Genomic DNA, 20,174 nt, shown 5'->3' with positions numbered 1-20,174 from the left:
GTGAAACTGCTAAATAGCCCCTCCCAGTATATGTGTTATACAGTATTGTAAGTATTTAATGCAGGTAACTCCAAGAATATTTTAAAGCAAACCGATTTCATCACATTCATGAAAGCAACACAGCATTATATAACTTTAATGTAATTTCTCATTCATATTTTCATCCACACCCAGCCCTCTGAAATGCAACAATTATAGATAATTTTATGTACTAAAGGTCTACTGATTCCATTCACAAGAGTCACAATGTCCTATATTACTACACTTGATCAACTTATTGACATTTAAAAGTGAAAAAAGACAACTCTTAAATTAGTTTGTGCTAACCTAAGATCCAACCAAAAAAACTCATGTGAGAGACGCAAACAGTTCCTTGGTTGGAAATTAAACATTCTTATTTCAAAGATACTAGAAATCTAAATATTTTACTCTTACTTTGTTTGTTTCATACAAAACGTTTACTCAGTTTTACAGAGTTTCAGAAACAAAACAAGAACCTGATTCTCTCCCCTTCCCCCAAAGAAGCAATAAGAACCTGTTCTGAAACTGTTGTTCTTCAAGATGTATTGCACGCGTTCATTCTGCTCTTGGTGTCAGTGCGCCCTGTGCACAGCTGTCAGAAACCCATTCAGTGGCACCCATTGGGCAAAGCTCTGTTGCTGCATGCTAATGCATATGGGTATAAAGGGCAGAGTCTTCCCAGTCCTTCTCCATTCCTTCTTTCTTCTCTTTCTTCAATAAAGAGAGGTAGAAGACCAGGTTGTGGAATAGACATGTGCAACACATCTCGAACAACAGTAGTTACGGAACAGGTTAGTAACATTTTTTCTTCAAGTGATTGCACATGTGCATTCCACTCTTGGTGATTCACAAGCTGTAAGACAGGAAGTGGGATTGGAGTATATTTCCATAAAGACTGGAGAACAACTCTCCCTACTCAAGCATTATCTCTGGAATCCTGAGCCCCAGCATAGCAGAAGGCAAATGTGTGGACCAAGGATCACGTTGTCTTTCTACAAATGTCTGCAGTTGGAACTTGTGCCAGAAAGGCTGCTGAGGTTGACTGTGATCTTGTCGAATGAGCTGTGACTTTATGGATGCAATGACATTAGCCAAGTCATAGCATGCTAATATGAAGTATGCAATCAAGAAAAAAAATTCTCTGGGTGAAGATTGATGGACCTCTTACTCTGTTTGCCACTGCTATGAACAGCTGGGAGGATTTATGAAAGTGTCTGGTTCTGAACAGGTAAAACACCAAGGTTTTTCAACATCCAAGGTATGCAAGCACTCTTCCTCCCTGGTTGTACAATGGTTTTGAGTAGAATACAGGCAAATAAATTGCCTGTTTGATGAGGAAAGAGGAAACTATCTTTTAGATAAACTTCAGATGAGGAGGTAGGTAAACTTTCTCCTTAAAGAAGATTGTATATGGAGGTCCCTACATTACTGCCCTCAGCTCCCCTACTCTTTTGGCTGAGGTAACAACTACCAAAAACGACACCTTCATTGACAGATGCAGCAGCAATCAGGTAGCCAATGGTTCAAACAGGGGACCCCTAAGTCTTGATGATACTAGGTTTAGATCCCATGGGGGAACAAGGTCTTGTACTTGAGGGTATAATTTGACTAAGCCCTTTAAAGTTTTTATGGGCATGTCACTAGAGAAAAATAGAGTGATTGTCCACTTTAGGATGGAACACTGGAATAGCAGCCACATATACTTTGATGGAACTAACTGCCAAACCTTGGGGTCTCAGGAGTAAGTAGTAGTCCAGAATATGTTGAAGTGAAGCACCGGTCAGTGATACCCCATTCTGGTGAAACAAGGTAGAGAAATCCTCCATTTGGCAAGGTAAATAGCTCTTGCAGAATATGGACCTCTTGAACATCTTTCGAGCAAGCCTGCTCTCTAGTGTCTGGCCATGGAGGGATCCATGCAGTTAAGTGAAGTGATTGTAAGATTGGGTGGAGTAGGCAACCGTGATCCTGGAGATTAAGTCTGAGTCTAGCTTTGAGATTTCACTGACAGCACCACAAGGGTGGAGAACCAGTGCTGACAGGCCCATGCTGGGGCTATAGGTATGACTCTGGCCTGATCCTGTCTTATATTTGGCAATATCCTGTGAATGAGTGGGACTGGTCAAAAAGTGTAGAGAAGCCTGCCTGACCATGTCATTAGAAAGGCATCTTATGGAACCTGGGCTGTGATACCTAAGGGAGCAGAACTGCTGACACTTTCTGTTGGCTTTTGTTGCAAATAGGTCCACTTGGGGAAACCTCCAGAGCCAGAAGATGTATCTGGCCACATCTGGGCAAAGAGACCAGTCATGGTGACTCAAATTTATCTGCTCATGTTGTCTGCTAGGTCATTCTGTATATCTAGTAGCTAAGATGCTTCTAGATCTAATAAGAGGCAATACAGAGCTCCCAGAGTAAAGTCATTTCTTGACAGAGAAAAGAGCTAGCTCCCTCCTGCTTGTTGATGTTGTTTGTGAGGACTAAAAGGCTGCTTCCCTAATCTGCAATAGAAATACCTGGCACATCAGTCTGACAACTTTCAGCTCTCTGACACTGATGTGTAAAGAACCATAGACCCTGCATTTGTAGAGGACCCATATGGACTCTGTCACTAGCACAAGAGTCAGTTGTAGGGGCAGGCAAAGAGAACATCTACACATATATTGGCTGGATCTGTCCACCAATCTAGGGAGGTGAGGGCATGGGTGGATACACTGATGGCAGCTTGGTAAGTAGACTGATATCTGCCAGCCCCATAGAGTTCTGAGTTGCTTTCTGGCATACTGAATCATATAGGTGCAAGAAGCTTATGACCCAGAAGCCTCAAACAGTTTCCTGTTGTTGTGACTGGGCAAGCCTTCAAATCTATAAAAAACGGTTACTAACCTTCCTAAACTGTTGCTCTTCAAGATGTGTTGTTCGTGTCCATTCCATGTTAGGTTAGGTGTGTGCATGCTATGTGCACCATGCACCATTGCCAGAGATTTTTCCCTCAGTGGTACTCATTGAGCTGGCTCTAGCACCCTCTGGCGCCATGCGCTCGTGTACCGGTATAAGGAGCATTGCTAGCCACACACCCTCTCAGTTCCTTACTGCCGGTCAATTGTGACTGGGATAGGAGGCCATGCTGGGGAATGGACATGAGCAACATATTTTGAAGAACAGTTACAGAATGTTAGTAACCGTTTTTTCTTCGAGTGCTTGCTCATGTCCATTCCACGTTAAGTGACTCACAAGCAGTACCTTAGGAGCTGGAGTTCACAGACATGCTGACTGCAACAGTGCTCTTCTGAACCTGGTATCATCTCGAGCCTGTTGGGTGATGGTGTAGTGGTATGGAAAGGTATTCACCGAAGACCAAGTTGATGCCCTGCAGATGTCTTGGATTGGGACTTGTGCAAGGAAAGCCTCTGAAGTGGCATGAGCTCTCGTACAGTCAGCGGTTAGAATAGCCAGAGGTATGACATTTGCCTGCTCGTAGCAATCCTGAATACAGGAGATTATCCAGGATGAGATCCTCTGGGTTGATACTGGAAGCCCTTTCATCCTTTCCGCTACAGTTACAAAGAGCTGTGTTGATTTGCAAAAGGGTTTAGTACTCTCAATATTGAAGGCAAGGGCACGCCGAACCTCCAGTGAGTGCAGTCACCACTCCTCAGACTTCTTGTCAGGCTTCAGGAAGCAGACAGCAAGAAAATAGTCTGGTTGCTACAGAATTGTGAAACCACTTTTTGCAGGAAAGTTGGATGAGGGCACAGTTGGACCTTGTCCTTGAAGAACACTGTATATGTTGGTTCTGACGTTAAGGCCCTGATTTCAGACACCCTTCTAGCTCAGATGATTGCTACCAGGAAGGTGACTTTCCAGGAGAGAAGTAGGGGGAACGACACTAGCAGTTCGAAGGGAGGGCCTATGAGCCTTGACAGAACCAGGTTTAAGTCCCACAGAGGGATAGGTTTGTGGATCTGAGGATAGAGTCTCTCCAGGTCTTTGAAAAACTGGACCGTCATCTCGTGAGAGAACCGTACAGACTTGCTGTTCACTGGCAGGTGGAAGGCTCAGATTGCGTCCAAGTGCAATTTGATAAATGCATGGGCCAGATCTTGTTGCTTCAGATGGAGCAACCATCTAAACTACTACTGAACTAATAGCAACTATTTTTCTATGGAGCAAAATAGCCTGAACGGAAGACTGGGTCAGAGAAGGGCCTTGATGCGACATCCCTATCGAGAAGTGCTTCCATTTGGCCAGGTAGGTACTTCTAGTGGACGGCTTCCTGCTACCTAGCAAGACCTGTTTAACTTGCTCCAAACAGGTCTGCTCCTCTGGTTTCAGCCATGTAACATCCACACAGTTAGGTTAAGGGAGGCAAGGTTTGGGTGATGCAATCGGCCATGGCCTTGCAAGATCTCCTGCAACCAGAATGTCAATAAGGCTGTTAGATGATTCCTTAAGATCCTCAATCTCTAGTCCCAGGTGAGTTGCTACCCGCTGCAAAATATCCTGATGGACTCTAAAATCGTCCTACAGATGGGAGGTACTTTGTCCCGAGACGGCCTCATCTGGGGAGGAAGCGGGCTCCTTCCTCTTCCTCAGCCTCATCATCATCCATGGAAGCCACATCCTGAATATCAGTACCGGGATTGGTGTCCAGTCCTGAGCGGGAAGGGTCGGTAGCCTGCATCTCGGAAACCACCAAGTATGATAAATGGGAGGGAGGACATGGTACTGGTGGAAAACCCATGGGGTTCCAGTATGGCCACTGCATATGCCATTGACCCGTTGACCTGGTGCTGGCAGGAGACCCGCACCAAGGTCCAGCAGTTCAGAGGTTGGGTTTTGGTGGTGGTCCTTAGGCTGAACGTATAGTTCCCCTTTGGACTCGTATTAAGAGTCCTCCCTAAGCGACCATGGTGGAGCAGTATCACTCTCTCCATTCGGTGCCAGGAGGCCAGGGACCAACAGCAGACCAGAGATGGCCGCAACAATGGTATCATGGTCTGCTTGCCCCCAGAAGGCCCTGGGAAGCAACTCTTAGCATTATGCTCCTTCCTGCTCATGGACACTGGAGCCAGCAGCTGTCCCATCAGAGTTGGGGAGACCAGGAGCGAAAGTAAGTCCCTGGCCACTGCAAAGGCCTCCAGGGTCAATGGAACCGTCACACCACTGGTGCCGCGGTGGCTTCTGAGCGTTGGCAGCGGATCCCACACCAGACTCAATGCTATGGACAGAGTTGATGGTGACATCATAGGATTGAGAGTGAAGGAGTGGCTTGACATGGGTTGCGAACCGCTGCCTTCACCATGCTTGTCCTTCTGCACCGGCGAGCACCCACTGTCAGCGTGCTGCTTTTTGTGCTTCTTCCTCGGCACTGGGAATGATGAACAGTAGCAGTAGTTAAATTAACAAAATATGAAACAACCCCCTTCCCCACCCCACCCCAAAAAAAAAATACTGAGAAGGAGCAAAACGTCCTGATGGACCCTGAAGCAAGAGGGGTTGTTCCAGCAACTGCCACAGGTAATTACAAGGAACTGAAAGGGTGCGTGGCCGGCAGTGCCCCTTATACTGGTGCATGAGCAAGCAGCACCAGAGGGCAGGAGAGCCAGCCCGACCGATATCACTGAGGGAAAAATCTCAGGCAATGGTGCATGTGGCACGCACACCCCATACCTAATGTAGAGTGGACAAGAGCAAGCACTCAAAGAAGAATTGATCAAAATGCCTAGAGCCTGGACTGCCAAGAAAGGACCTGGATTGAGACAGATCCTGTACAGCCCCTATGAACTCTATCTTCTAGACTGGAGAGAGAAGTTTTTCTGTGCTGATTAACAGTCCTAGAGCACTGAATTTTGACTTGATCAGGGTAGCACTGCTCTGCATTTGCAGTTTGGACTGGCCTTGGACAAGCCAGTTGTCTAGGCAGGGGTAAACCAACACTCCCCATCTTAAGAGGAATACAGCTACTATTGCCATAACCTTTGTAAAGACCCTGGGAACTGCTGACAGGCTGAAAGGCAGCACAGTGAACTGGTAATGATTTTGATTTACCAGAAATTGGAGATACTTCCTGTGAGCTTGACTGATTGCCACATGGCAGTATGCATCTTTTAACTTGAGGGCAGCATACCAGACCCCAGGTTCAAGGGAAGGGATAATTGAAGCTTGCAAAAACTTAATCCTTTTTAAGAATTTGTTGAGATGATGCATGTCTAAAATTGGTCTGAGACCTCCTTTCACTTTTGAGATTAGGAAACATTGGGAATAAATCCCCTTCCTTCTGAGGCCACATGGAACCTCCTCTATGACTCTCAATTAAAAGACTAATGGAACTTCTTGAATAAGGAGTTTGAGTGGTCCCTGATGACAGACAGACAGGGAGGGGTAGAAGTAAACTGGAGAGCACATCCCACTTTGCCAGTGCTCAAGACCCACTGGTTTAAAGTAATTTGGGACCAAGGACAGTGGAAGTGGGACAAATGGTTTGCAATGATGAAGGGTTTAGGTCTGGAGGCCTGGAGACTGGTATGTCAACCTCAACTGTCACATCAAAATGCCTGATTTGCAGTTCCCAGGTGTTTTGAGGAGGCTGGAGTCAGAGGCCTATGCCTGTAACCCCAGACCTCTTTTTTGATAGGTCCTGCTGATGAGGAGCGAAATACTGGTGTCTGCGCTGCGGCCAATAGTGCTTCTTAATTGGGGCAGGCGTGTACAGACTTAAGGACTTCTGAGTGGCTCTAGAATTCTTAAGTCCATGGAACTCGCTGTTTGTCTGGTCCAAGAATAAAGAAGGATGCTCAAATGGCAAATCCTGAATAGTACTCTGGGCTTCACAGGAAAGACCAGAATATTGGAGCCAGGATGATCTCTGCCTGACCACTGTGGAGGCCATGGTTCTAGCTGCCAAGTCTACGGTGTCCAGCCCCACCCAAAGTGACATTCTTGTAACTGGCCTTCCTCATTGATCATGCAAGAGAAGTCCTGCCTAGTATTCTCCAGAAGCAGCTTCTTGAAATTTTTCCATGAAGCCCCACAAATTAAAATTGTATCATCCCAATAGAGCCTACTGGTTAGCAATATGCTATTTCAAAACCCCTACAGAATACATCTTTCTGCCAAATATGTCTAGCCTCTTCATATCTTTTGATTTGGGGATGGCAGGCTGGTGCCTTCGTTCTTTTTCATTAGCCGCTGTGACAACTAATAAGCCTGGAGGTGAATAAGTTTAAAAGGACTCCAACCCTTGGGAAAGCACACAATACCTTCTTTCTGCCCTTTTAGAGGTGGGAGGCAAAGAGGATGGAGTCTGACATAAATAAAGCCTTTACTGGCTCTAATATCACCTCATTAATTGACATAGCTACACTGGAGGGGCCCACTGATGATAGCATGTAAATCAGGAGATGTGAGGATTCGCTGACCTCTTTGATCTGTACACCTAAGTCTGCATCCACTCTCAAGTTTTAACTCCTGATAAGAACTCTGAAATCATCAGGAGGAGGTGAAGTTGTGCTGTACAAAATGGCCTTGTCTGGAGAGGACAAAGAGGAAGCCAAGACAGGAGGAGGCAGAATCTCTTCTATCAGCCGTTGCTCCAGGTCTGGAACCTCCTCTTGATTCTCTCTACCAGGCCTGGTGCTGGACTCTGGGGACTGGGCCGCTCAATGTGCAGATTCAGCCCTTCTAGATGAGGGCACTGAGTATGCATGCTGTGGGAAAGATCTGAAGCTGGGGGAAACCCCCAGAGATTCCGAAACGGCCACTGATATGGATCTGGGCCACAACGGTCCCAGCCATATTCCCATGGTAGGTCCCATTGAAAGGTCACAGAGGAAGGTGGGAAGAGAGAATTTGTGCAGACTGGCAGGTCCTACTTTGGGGCTGCAATACTACGATCCCACCTCCAAGTCTAACAATTAGTTCTCTTTTCCTAGACCATGGTGGGCTAAATCCAGTTGGTGTTGGGAACCAGTGCCAAGAAACTGGTGATGGAGGGAGCGATGCCTCATAGCAGGCTTCCCTTTGGATAGTTCCGAGGCACCATCTGTTCAGGAAGCAGGCAATTGCAGCACCAGAGGTTGAACTCCTGGCAGAAAGGCCAAAGGACCAGACTCCTGGAAGGAAGGAGACACCAGCACTGAGAGGCAGAGCAGGTTTCTTGCTCCAAAGTGGTTGGCACAAAGACATCTTGTTGTGGTGCTGAAAAAGCCAACAGTGCCCTTTGTGGAGCCAGAGTGGACTATTGCAACTTAGGCACTGGAGGAATGTTTAGATTTCAGGTGCACTCTACTTGACTCCTTCCTGACCATGTCCAAGACTTAGGCTATGTCTACTCTACGGACCTTCTAGCAGCACAGCTGTACCGCTACAGCTATGCCATTGTAAGATCTCTCATGTAGCCACTATTTGCCGGCAGAAGAGCGCTCTCCTGCCAACATAATTAAACCACTCCAACAAGCAGCATTAGCTATGTCCACGTAGCACTGTCCACACCAGCTCTTTTGTCAGTGCGTTTTTTTCACAACCCTGACAGAGGCAGTGTAGACAAAGCCTTAGAGAGTGGAGACCTTCCCCTGGCTGGTGCCTCTCTAGAAGCTTTGTATTTCTTCCTTGATAAGGGTGACGAAGAACGATGCTAAGATTCTGCTAAAGCTGGAGGAGCACTTCTCACTGACACTGCAGCACTCAGTACCATGTCAGACGGGTTAACTGACAGTAGCATAAGCACCACCTCCATCAGCAGTTCAGCCTAGCTTCCCTATCCTTCTTTGTCCTAGGCTTGAACTCTCCACAAATCTGGCACCAGTCCTTCATATGTACTTCCCCCAAGCACTTCAAATAGCTTCAAACAGCTATTGTGTGGGTCACTCTGTAGCAGACGCCTGGAACAAGCTTGAAACCTGGTGACCAGGGCATACCTGGGTGGGGGGGGGAGGAGGGCGGACAACAAATCTGAAAAACATTATATACATATATATATACATACATACATATACACACACACACACACACACACACATATACACACACACACCACATTACTATCCTAATGCAATGAACACTGTGGGAGGAGCTAAAAAAATAAATGAAAGGGTTAGGGGTGGCTCTGCCCTTTATACCTGCACATAGTAGTGAGCAGTAGCAGGGGAAGCTCGAGATACCGAACAGGTAGCGCTGAGGGACTAAGTTTCCAACTGCAGTGCACAGTGCACTAGGCATACTGACACCAAAAGTGGAATGCACATGTGCAATGACTTGAAGAACAAACCCAAACTCCTAAATGACAAAATGTTTACAACTTCATGTTAAAAAGCCACCCTTTCATATAGCTTTATCCCTATAGATTATGGGACCTTGGTAACATTTTTCTATTATATGGGTAAAAATATGGACTAACTTTCCTCCAAATTATTTTGGGTATGATGTATAGCTTTCAAGAAATTACATATTTACAACCACCCATTCCCTACATCAAACCTGCTACAAAAATTAGAAAGCTCTCTCTTCAGGTCACTAAACTGGTTGATAATTGAGGCAAACAATTAAGAAAAATATTGACTAAATGCTAGATTTAAAAATCAATTTCTAAACTCCACATATACTAGCTGACAAATCAAATCAAGTCCAGCCATTCTAAGGAAGCTGAAATGTTCACTATATTTTTGCAAATGGAGAAAGTGTGTCAACATATATATCACATCACTGTCTTGTTATACCAGTTGCTATTAAGACCCTTCTTATAGGAGAACCACTGCCCCTCCAAGAGCCTCAGTTTCCTAAACTATAAAACGGGGATAATTATAGTGACCTCGTTTGTAAAGCAGTTTGAGATCTGCTGATGAAAACTGCTACATAAGCGTTAGATATTATAAGATAAGGAGTGATTTCTATTAGGACTAGACTGTGAACATGTCTTGGATCATCTACTCTAGTTTTAGATTCAGTTTGAAAGGATTAAATTAAATGTTGTTTAGAAACAGTAGAGGAATATAAGGAACTCTCTCTACTCCTAGAATGAAACTGTTCAGTAAAAGACCTAGGCCAAATGCTCAGCTGGGGTTAACCAGGTTAGCGCCATTCAATACAATGGACCAATGCTGATTTACACCACCTGAGAAACTGGTCCCTTGTGCTCAATTTTTAAATTTTTTTTTTTTTTTTTGCACTCTGGTAGCAGTGGAGAGAACTCATCCCAGTATGTATCCAGAAGGGCAGATTTGATTTGCTGGGGATAATGAAGCAGTAGGCTTTGTTGATGGTTTTCGTGAAATCTGAAGGATCATTTCATGAAAACATTGAATGAGGCACTGTTCTGCAAATTGCCAGTTTACCTAATCTCCTCACATATATAGTAAGATGAGGCCCTGAAATATAAACTCTTGTGTCAGAGGCCCAGTCTGAGGCCTGAAGCCTGAACCAACGTACTTCCAGGCATTGCTAAGCAAAAGCTGGGCTGTGAGCCAGAGGCAGGCCCCACTCTCAGAAGTTGACAAGAAGAGGGCTGCTAGAAGCAGGTGCATCCACACATAAGTGCTAATAAGAGGAACTTGTGCCAAGATGGCATCAGAACACTCCACAGAGATAATAGGGAACAGGCAGGTGCATCTTAAAGACAGGATCAAAAGGACAGCACGATGGATAGATCTGTTTGAAACAACATGATCAAAGGAGGAGACAGCACCCTAATGAGCTAAGGGGCTGTACTTCAATACGTTGGTAGGGATGAGTAATCTGTCCTGTAACTGTATAAAAGTAGGTCCCAGAGTGCGCATCTTTGTTTGGCCTAGGGGGCAGTGGAAAGTCCCACCACTGACTGAGCCGGTCCATTGCCAGGGGGGCACAAATTCATAGTATGTCTTGTAGAATCTACAGGAAACTATTACTGTGCTTTGTTTGACAATAAACTGGGCTTGGGTTCCTTTGTACCTTACTAGAGTCTGTGGTCTTTGGGGGTTCTCTTGGGGTTTGCTGTGTCAGCTATCTGTACAGAGCTGGGGCAGCACACAGAGGGAACACGCACGCAGCTGACTGTTATCATCGAACAAGAGCAGAGCACCACACCGGTAGCTACTGACAACATATATTGAAAGATTTACAAATTAAGGGGACAAACGGATGGTTCACTGTCTCCAAAAACATGCAAGAGACAATAAATTCTCCCAAGTTTAACGTTAACGCAACAGTTAATGATTTATTTTACTATGTTTTTACATTTACCAGCTCTTATTCAAAAGAAAGTTTTTCATCTGAGAATTACAAGTTTGTGCAGGCTATGTCAATACCACACTAGGTCAGTGGTTGCCAATCTTTCTGGGCTCAGGACCCATTTGTAAATGTTGACGGCTTGTCGCAGGGGGAGGGAAGGAGAGAGGCCCTGCTTGAGGAGGGAGAGGGAAAGGTGCCAGCCCATCGCAACCCAGTAAATAGTTCTGGAGGGGAGAGGAGGGAGGTTGTGTCCTGTGCCCAAGGTGCATGGACGAGTTCAGTTCTCTGCAAACTCTAGGGCTGCAGTGCCACTCAAATTTGTAAGAGAGGCATTGTGACCTAGTACATGGGGTTGTCGCGCCACTTGCTCAAATTTGGCTTGGCCAGTCTCCCATCATCATGACAGAGGGGCAGCTGCGCCAAACCTGAGTAGCACTGAGATCCTAGAGGTAGTGCCATCTGGAGCAGAGAGCCCAGGCCAAGACAGCCCCATGGGACAGGAGCTGCCATGCAACCCTTTGAAACATTCTGGAAACGCAATTTTAGGTCGCAACCCACAAGATGAGAAACTCTGTACTAGGTCCCCACTTTGAAAATCTCATCCTTTGTATATGGGAAAATTATATGCTCCTAATTTAGAAGAAACACTTGATTTTCTTTACAAGCTCATAAAGGTTGGAATATGCAAAGGACCAATTTAAAATTCTGTTCTTGAACCCTGAGTGGAGTGATTTAAATCACCATGATTAATCTAAAGTTGATCACTGATTTAAATGGCTCATTTAAAAACAAACATACAGAAAAATAAACATTTATTTAAAGCAGGCTGAGTCTTTGTAAAACTCATCTGAAAATCTGTATTACAACAACATTCGTTTATAAATTTATAATGGTCAAAATTATAAAAGCTGGGTTTTTAAGTGCCACCACTAACAGGGTCTTATTTGATTTTTACAAAACCCCAACAGGCAAAAAAACCCAAAACTTTGAAAATTAAGGCCCTGATCCTGCAAACACCTAAAGAAGGTATACAACTTCCCTCATGAATATACTGCCAATAATGAAACTACTCATGTGCTTAACGTTAACCAGCTGCATTCGTGTTTGTAGCATCAGGGCTCAAACTGCATTTCTATTAAAAATTCCCAGGGCATAAAAATGTCTGTCACTTCAAAATACTACTACTTCATTGTTAACAATGAAAAGTTACATATATTTCAATATATTAACTAAGTTTTCAGAAGGACCTAAGTTCCTTATCTACATATATATAAACTTATATGGGCCCCATTATCATAGTATCCAAGCACCTTAATCTTTTTTAATGTATTTAACACTCAGAGGCAAGGAATATTATTGACAGGGATTCTGAGGCACAAAGACACAAAATGACTTGCCCAAGGTCAAAAGTCTGTGGCAGAGCAAGAATTTTTCCAAGTCCAAGGCACTTTTTCTAAATGATGTAGGAACACAAGTCCCTTGACTTCAAACTGCAGATCTTAATGAAGGAATACAGCCTGGCCAATGCACTTCAACTTTCTTGACTTGTGGAGGTTCAACAGATGGGAAGGTAGCGTTGGTCAGAAGGGCTATTTGCTTATCAATTTAGGGTTTGAGTTTATGTTGTTCTCACAGAATGTTAATGAGACTCTGGACTTGTCTTTTTTCAGCTTAAATGAGCATTCTAAGTGTGAAATTTCTTAGTAAAAAAAATCTCTACATAAATCTGAAATTCTACTAACTAGGAAATTAATTAAAGAAGAATCATAAAACATTTACTTTAGCAATTAAAGACTATAAAATGGGAAGTAAAGAACTAACATGTAAATAAAATATAATTTAGATTGTTTAAAAATAGATTCGATAAAAATCATTATTTAAAAACATTCTGCTCGAAAACACTCAAAGGATCTGCTATAATTCAAGACTTCAGGCATCCCTGGGGGGCAGGGAGGGGAAGACAGTGGTACTGTAATTGGAAACTGTCTACGGAAATAAGTGAGCTTTTCTCATTTACCCATTTAAAGCTGCTATGCTGCCTGCCTGGAATGCAACATCTTGTAATTTAACCAATCAAGGTAGGTTCCAAGCCTACAGCCACTAAATATTGTATTCTGTAATTGATAATACAAGGAAACTTCCTGAAAGAAGATACAGTAGGACCTCAGAGTTACAAACACCTTGGGAAAGGAGGTTGTTTGTAACACTAAAATGTTCGTAACTCTGAACAAAAAGTTATGGTTCTTTCAAAAATTTACAACCGAACACTGACTTAATACAGCTTTGAAACTTTACTATGAAGAAGAAAAATGCTGGGTTTTTTCTAGTAGTTTACATTTAAACACAGTACTGTACTGGTTTTCGGGTTTCTGTTTGTTTGTCTCTGCGGCTGCCTGATTGCGTACTTCCAAGTGAGGTGTCTGGTTGACTGGTCAGTTCATAACTCTGGTGTTCGTAACTCTGAGGTTCTACTGTGCAATAAAGAGAATGTTTTTTCCTCCCAACTGTTTTCCATTCACATTTACATTATTCATTAACACACTTCCTTATTATTTTTACTCTTTTCTACCTGCCAAATTTTAGTTCTCATATTTGAGTAACCATTACTGCTTAGACAGCATTCTGATAGGCAAAAAAGAAATACATGTTTTGTTTAACCTCTTAAACCTGCTCCCCATATTTACGCCAGGATCAGTATGTCAAAGAAGAACATCTGTATACGATTAGCTGCTGCTGCACCACCAGCAGAGGGAGCAGGCACTCAAATTTTTATGATCCCATAAAATAGTTGCTTTGAAATTTATTTTTGTAGCGTCTCCCTCATCAGATTATAATTGTTTAAAGATCGACCAAATGTCAAGTCCAAATGACTTGTTAGTATCCTTTTAAGTTATCTACACAGTGTGCAAACCCCCCTAAAATACATTTTACACAAGTATTTTTAATATGTAAGTTAACAGATGCACATGAAAACATTTAAAACACTTCAAACGCATATGCTTTATAAACTAGCACACATCTCCTCCTTCCTCTCGCCAAAACAGCTTCAAATGAGCTTAAGGCAAGTAATTTCACACCTCTGGAGATGTTCATCTCACCCTACTTGTATAATGTAGAATAAAAATTTCATTATTTATTGTGCTCATAGCCATCCTGCAATAAAAATTTTAACAAGGAGATATGTCTTGGAATAAAAATCTGCTTTACTGCTTTAATTTAAATAATGGAATAATTTTAAGTTTGGTTAATCTGTCTAAGGAATTAAGAGAGTTTAAGATAACAGATCCTCCCACCAACTTGTTAAATGTAATGTGCAGATTGTAAGGGTCCTTTATATATGAACTAATAAGAGAAAAGAAGTAATTTAAATTTATGATCTCCAGGACCACAATGCAATAGAATTATACAATGGGATTTTTCTTGTGTGAACCTTTAATCAGAATGAAGTTTGCAACCACATATAGTAATTTACAAACTAAGGTAAATACATCTCAAAAGACACATGAAATTTCAACTACAGTGTATACAGGAAAACAGTGGATCTCTGTTTTCAGATGCCTTTTATAATTACAAACGTACAATTGAAAAGCAAAGCATGTAAAATCAGAAACATTACCAATTTGCTTTGCTACATATTCCTTAGTTGTCTAAATAATTAATGTGGAAACATATTTAATTTTTTTATTAATATGTATTTACTATATTATGCAGAAAAAGGAAAGGCACTTGACTATTTTGCTTTTTTACAAGACTACCATACTTTGGCAAACAGCCACAGTAGAATGTAAATTATTTTTTCTCCTCTTTTTCTAAAATAAAGATGCATCTTCCAATACTTTTTTTTTTTTGGCATTATGACAACAGGTTTTATTTAAACCGTTTTTAACAGTTTACTTTGTGTCCAAAAATATATTGTCTAAAAACCTTCCTAAAACCAAAAATTTAAATATAATTTTTAAAATTATTCTAAAAGGAAAAAAAAAAGTTTTTTTTTAAAATAAAAATCCATCATTAGGTGGTGATTTTAACGGACATGCAGATCTTTTACAGATTAACTACTGCAGCCAAAGAACATTAAACAAAAGCTAGCACAAACTCTGAAAAGTTAAAATGAAAATTACATTTGGTTCGTTAATAAATACATCACTGCACACAAAACTTAGAGCATAACTTCCAGCCATACCCACAAGGGAGCACACTGCAGCCATGTAACAGATCTCTTGTAGGCGCTGAGTGTGACAAGAAACAGCCAAAGCAATAAGGAAGTAGCATTCAACAGACCGGTTCATACAGGTTTGGTCACATCCGTGCAAGCCAATCAGCAGTCTTCTTTCACATAGCTATCTACCTTCCCTGACTAAAAGGGGGTAAAGAGGCCACGTTTCAAAAAATAATTCTAGAAAAAGGCTACGCTTATCAAGGACTTGCCTGAGCAAAATATCTAGAACCATTGGTATTTTCAATTTACATAAATTAAATATCTTGAAGTGTCCAAGTAGTAATGCTTTGCTTAAGACTCTTCAAATAGCGTTTTGAGTACTTCCACAATTCTTAAAAATCACATGACCAATTCGCAACAAAGAAAGTACTGCCACAGGTGCCCAACCAAGCAAAAGTAACTTTTATAAATCAGGCATTTCTTATCTCAAGGAAAGGCATTTGTACAGTGGTGCACAAAATGATTCATGTATCTAGATGGAAAACGTGCAAGGGGTTGGATTCTATAAATAAAGTTTTTTAAAAATTTGCATAGATGGCAATCATAATTATGAAACATCAACACGCACAAATATTGTGTATATCTAAATTCACTTACGACAATTCCCTTAGCCTTCTCTTTCATATTAAGCTTGAAAATCATATATAGTTCTGTGCCAAATAGGCAAACACCACCAGGAACATCTCTCCAATAATATCTGCAGATTTTTCTCCCTACTGAAAGGCAAAGGACCAACATTCAAACGGCCAGTGGCTATATGGTAAAACCAAAAATGTGCCAATGTATTTTTAACAATACATGAAGGACCCCTTCTTCAGCCAATTAGAGAGTTTTCCCTTTCCCTTCCTCAAGTCTTTTGCAGGAGAGATCGCTGCTGTGAAACAACAAAGGCAGGCATTAGCATAGCTGCTATGGATTAGCCTATAATCGTCTGCTCATATGAGCAGCTCAAGAGCTGCTCAAAAAGTTAGCCAATCAGCAGCCAGCTTTCTGAATCCTGCCTGGTAACAGGAGACAGACAAAGAGAAGGTTATGGAAAGCAGTGAAACAAGTTGGGATCCAAACAACAGTGCACAATGGTTCTTTTCATAATACAGTCAATCTAGAACAGTGTTCACATAAAATCCCCAGAATGTGTATTAGCCAGAACCATCATAACCACAAAAACACTTGCCAAAGAGCAAGAACTATGTGGAGGAAATAAAGATGGTTTTCTCTATGATCATGTAAATCAATGTCCTTCATAGTTATCCAAATATGCAAATCTAGTTAGCATTTAGCATAGTCAGTCAAAGAAATAAGAAGAGCAATTGATCAGGGCACTTTGTTCTAGGTGCAGAGTCCAAAACTCCAAAGTACAGAATGAAAGAACTGCATGGAACCTGCATTTTTAAAAAATGGTTCCTAAAACTCAGTTTTCAAACTGGAATGAACTGCAGTAACAAGTTAAAATAACCTGGCAATAATTTTGAAATTCACAGAAAACAATTATATCCTTATACAGAAAGGAAAAAACTACACTGTTTCCATGTAAATCAATCTGAAAAAGAGGACAGATGCTAAGATGTTCTGCACCAGTGATATGTTTGGATATCGCTAACATATATTTTCTTAAGTTTACTTTATCTGATTGCAGTTCAAACAGCAAAGTGCACAATATACAAAACACCACCTATTTGGAGTCTTTCACAATTATATCTACTTTTGAAATGTAACGAACAGGATTGTTATATAATAGATTGGCAGCCACAAATACAATTTATTTCTGGTACATGTTACAGAAGTTTTTGAGTTAGCTTTTGAGTTCGCCCCTTTAAAGCTAAAATTAAAGGAGTGTTAGCTGAACAATATCAATTAAACCTGTATGTCAATTTTAGGGTGAGAATTTCTTACAGCATTTATATCACAGTTTGCTCTATTTTCTAATAAGCATATTAACAGATTAAATATGTGATAGTTCTAAACCTACTACACTATTTTAATAGACTTTTTACTATATATAATATTGACCTTTCAATGAAATGGTTAAGTAGTAAACAAGTTTATAAACAAACAGCCTTTCCCCCTTCTAGTACAGAGAAGCCTTGTAATTTTTCAAACATACCCAAGAGGGAGCCTGGTGCAGCAATGCTCTTAGTTTACATAATCTCCCCATAGGAAAAATAAATCAGCAGTTGCTTCATTGTTATTGTACTGGGAAAGAATTCAAATACCTTATCTGATTGGCTCAAATCAGCAGTTGCCTGACAACCAATCAGATATCAGCTCCTCAAATTCTGCCCAGCAACAAGGGAAGCACATGAGGGTACTACCAAGAATCCAGACAGGGTGTGAAAACAAATAAGGCTGAACTATTGTACATAGAAATGACATTTTAATCAATATAAACAGATTCCCAAATAAGTGCTAAACCATTTAATCAGAAGCCCTTTTTCTGGTCTGAATGAAACAACTGAAGCTTCACAACAGAACTAGGTGATAACTGTAGCAAACAGGACATTTACAGTCTCAGTAAAGATACCGCATTTTATATCTACAGGTCCTTGTACGCTAAATAGGAGCAGGACATATTCTAAGACCACAAACTTTCACTAATGTAGACATTAGTTTTAAAAATGGGTTAAAAAAAGCAGCTGAGTTTAGATACTGCAGTGGTTAACCCTTTCCCCCTTAGAATATTTCATAATGCACATATTCTTCTCACTATTCCAAAAGACAATTCAAGCACTGCTCCTCTCATGAGAGCAAAACCAAAGTGAGACAAAGAATCATTTTTTAATATGCGAGATTCTCTCTTAGGCCACAATTCAGGAAAGTACTTAGCACATGTTTATGTCCATCCCTATGCAGGCTATGTCTACATTACCCCTTATGTTGGCAAAACTTGTCACTCAGGGGTGTGAAAAAAAAAAAAAACACCCCCTGAGCAACATAAGTTTCACCAGCATATGCGCTCGTGTGCACAGCATCTCCCACCAACATAGTTAATGCTGCTAGTTTAGGTGGTTTTATTATGTTGACAGGAAAGCTCTCTCCTGTCAGCAAAGAGCGGCTACACAAGCGATCTTACAGTGGCACAGCTGTATCAACACAGTTGTGCCACAGGAAGCTTGCTAGTGTAGATATGGCCTCAGTGAGGCACTTAAGCATGCACTTAAAATATGTGCTTAAGTGGTTTGCTGAAGCTGGGCCTTAGCGAACAGAACTTCAGTTCAAAGTATTTTTACTTTTCTATACCATTTCTATTTGAGGAACAGTTCCTCCACCCTCCCCCCCCCACCCCCTCGAGGTAACAGCTCAGATTTTTCCTAATTTTTTTGTGTCTTGCATCTCCTGGATGTGCTAAACGGCTTAATGAACCTGTAACTATGACATTAGTTTTAGAACTCTCTTCCTACATTACAGGGCAGCTGCTCTGTGTAGGTGCATTTACTCAAATTAAATCTTTCGGCTTTACCCAAGCAATTCCACAGAGTTGACTATAACTTGGTCCACTACTACCTGTCTTGACAGATGCTATAAGAAGTGGAAACAACAACATTCATTCCCAAAATGTATGTTTGTTTTTAAGGGGGGGGGGGGCGGCAGAGCATCTCTCCCAATAACTTGGTATTTCCATTAAAAATGCACATTCCAGTAAGCACCACAAAAACAATTCAGGTTGCTAAAAGCAATCAGTTTGTTAACTTGTTAATCAGATTTTCTCTCTCTCTCTCTCACACACACACACACACACACACACACACACACACACACACCTCTGTAATAAAATATAGAGAAGAGCCTCAACTTGTTCTCAGAATTACATTTCAATGCTTATTTGGATTATGAAAAGTAGCAGTATTTCTTGAAGGGAATTTAGCCATATTAACAAGACTCACTAGTCTATTTTTTCCTTTCTTCCTAGGACTATTGTGGAGTTTAATCTTTACAGAGAATTCAAAACCTCAGCTTTCCATGAACTGCAACACCTCAAAGCCTTATGTATAAATATTGCTACTGCCACACATTTGTAAAACAGCAGAAGTTAATGTTCTAACATGGTGACATTTATAGCCAACCAAATGAGAAAGCAAATATGTTTGTATATAAATACAATTTGAGTTAACACTTTCTTGCATCTGCAGAAGTGGGTATTCACCCACGAAAGCTCATGCTGCAAAACGTCTGTTAGTCTATAAGGTGCCACAGGATTCTTTGCTGCTTTTACAGATCCAGACTAACACGGCTACCCCTCTGATACTTGACACTTTTTAAAGATGAGTTAGTACATTTTAAACACATCTGTGGTGTTGTGTGTGTCTTATTCGCATTTTTGACATAACACAGGATTCATTACTACCACTCCCCATTTGGCAACATAATTAAACAATATCTACCAGAGTTAATTATGCCAAGGAAGTTGATACACAACGTCACAACCCTTGTAGAATTAAAGCCTATATCTACTTCTGAAATCCCCAAATGAAATGAAATTATGCAACATGCAACAAAAAAAAAATGCAGATTGCACACTTGAACTAATCATTCATATACAAAAGGTAAAAAAGAAAAGATTACAGTTACTACACAAAGAAAAACCTGACAATTATTTTTTAAAAAAAATCAATTCCACTTTTGTTTTGAAGTTTTTCTACACATTACAAGAATATCGCCTAAACCATACCTATATTATAGAAGAAACTTACAGTGAATACTTACACAAAACACATGAGGACTAAAGCTACAA

The 20,174-nt window shown here is 41.3% G+C and overlaps 1 protein-coding gene across 9 annotated transcripts in view; it reads right to left on the bottom strand.

Annotated features, from left to right (window-relative positions):
* The window catches only part of LOC123345783 (activating transcription factor 7 interacting protein), a 170,501-nt gene that overhangs the window by 89,449 nt on the left and 60,878 nt on the right, over positions 1 to 20,174 (bottom strand). The window lies entirely within an intron of this gene.

Source organism: Mauremys mutica, chromosome 1 (genome assembly GCF_020497125.1).
Source record: "Mauremys mutica isolate MM-2020 ecotype Southern chromosome 1, ASM2049712v1, whole genome shotgun sequence".
Lineage (NCBI taxonomy): Eukaryota > Metazoa > Chordata > Testudines > Geoemydidae > Mauremys > Mauremys mutica.
This window is presented reverse-complemented; position numbering and strand designations above follow the sequence as displayed.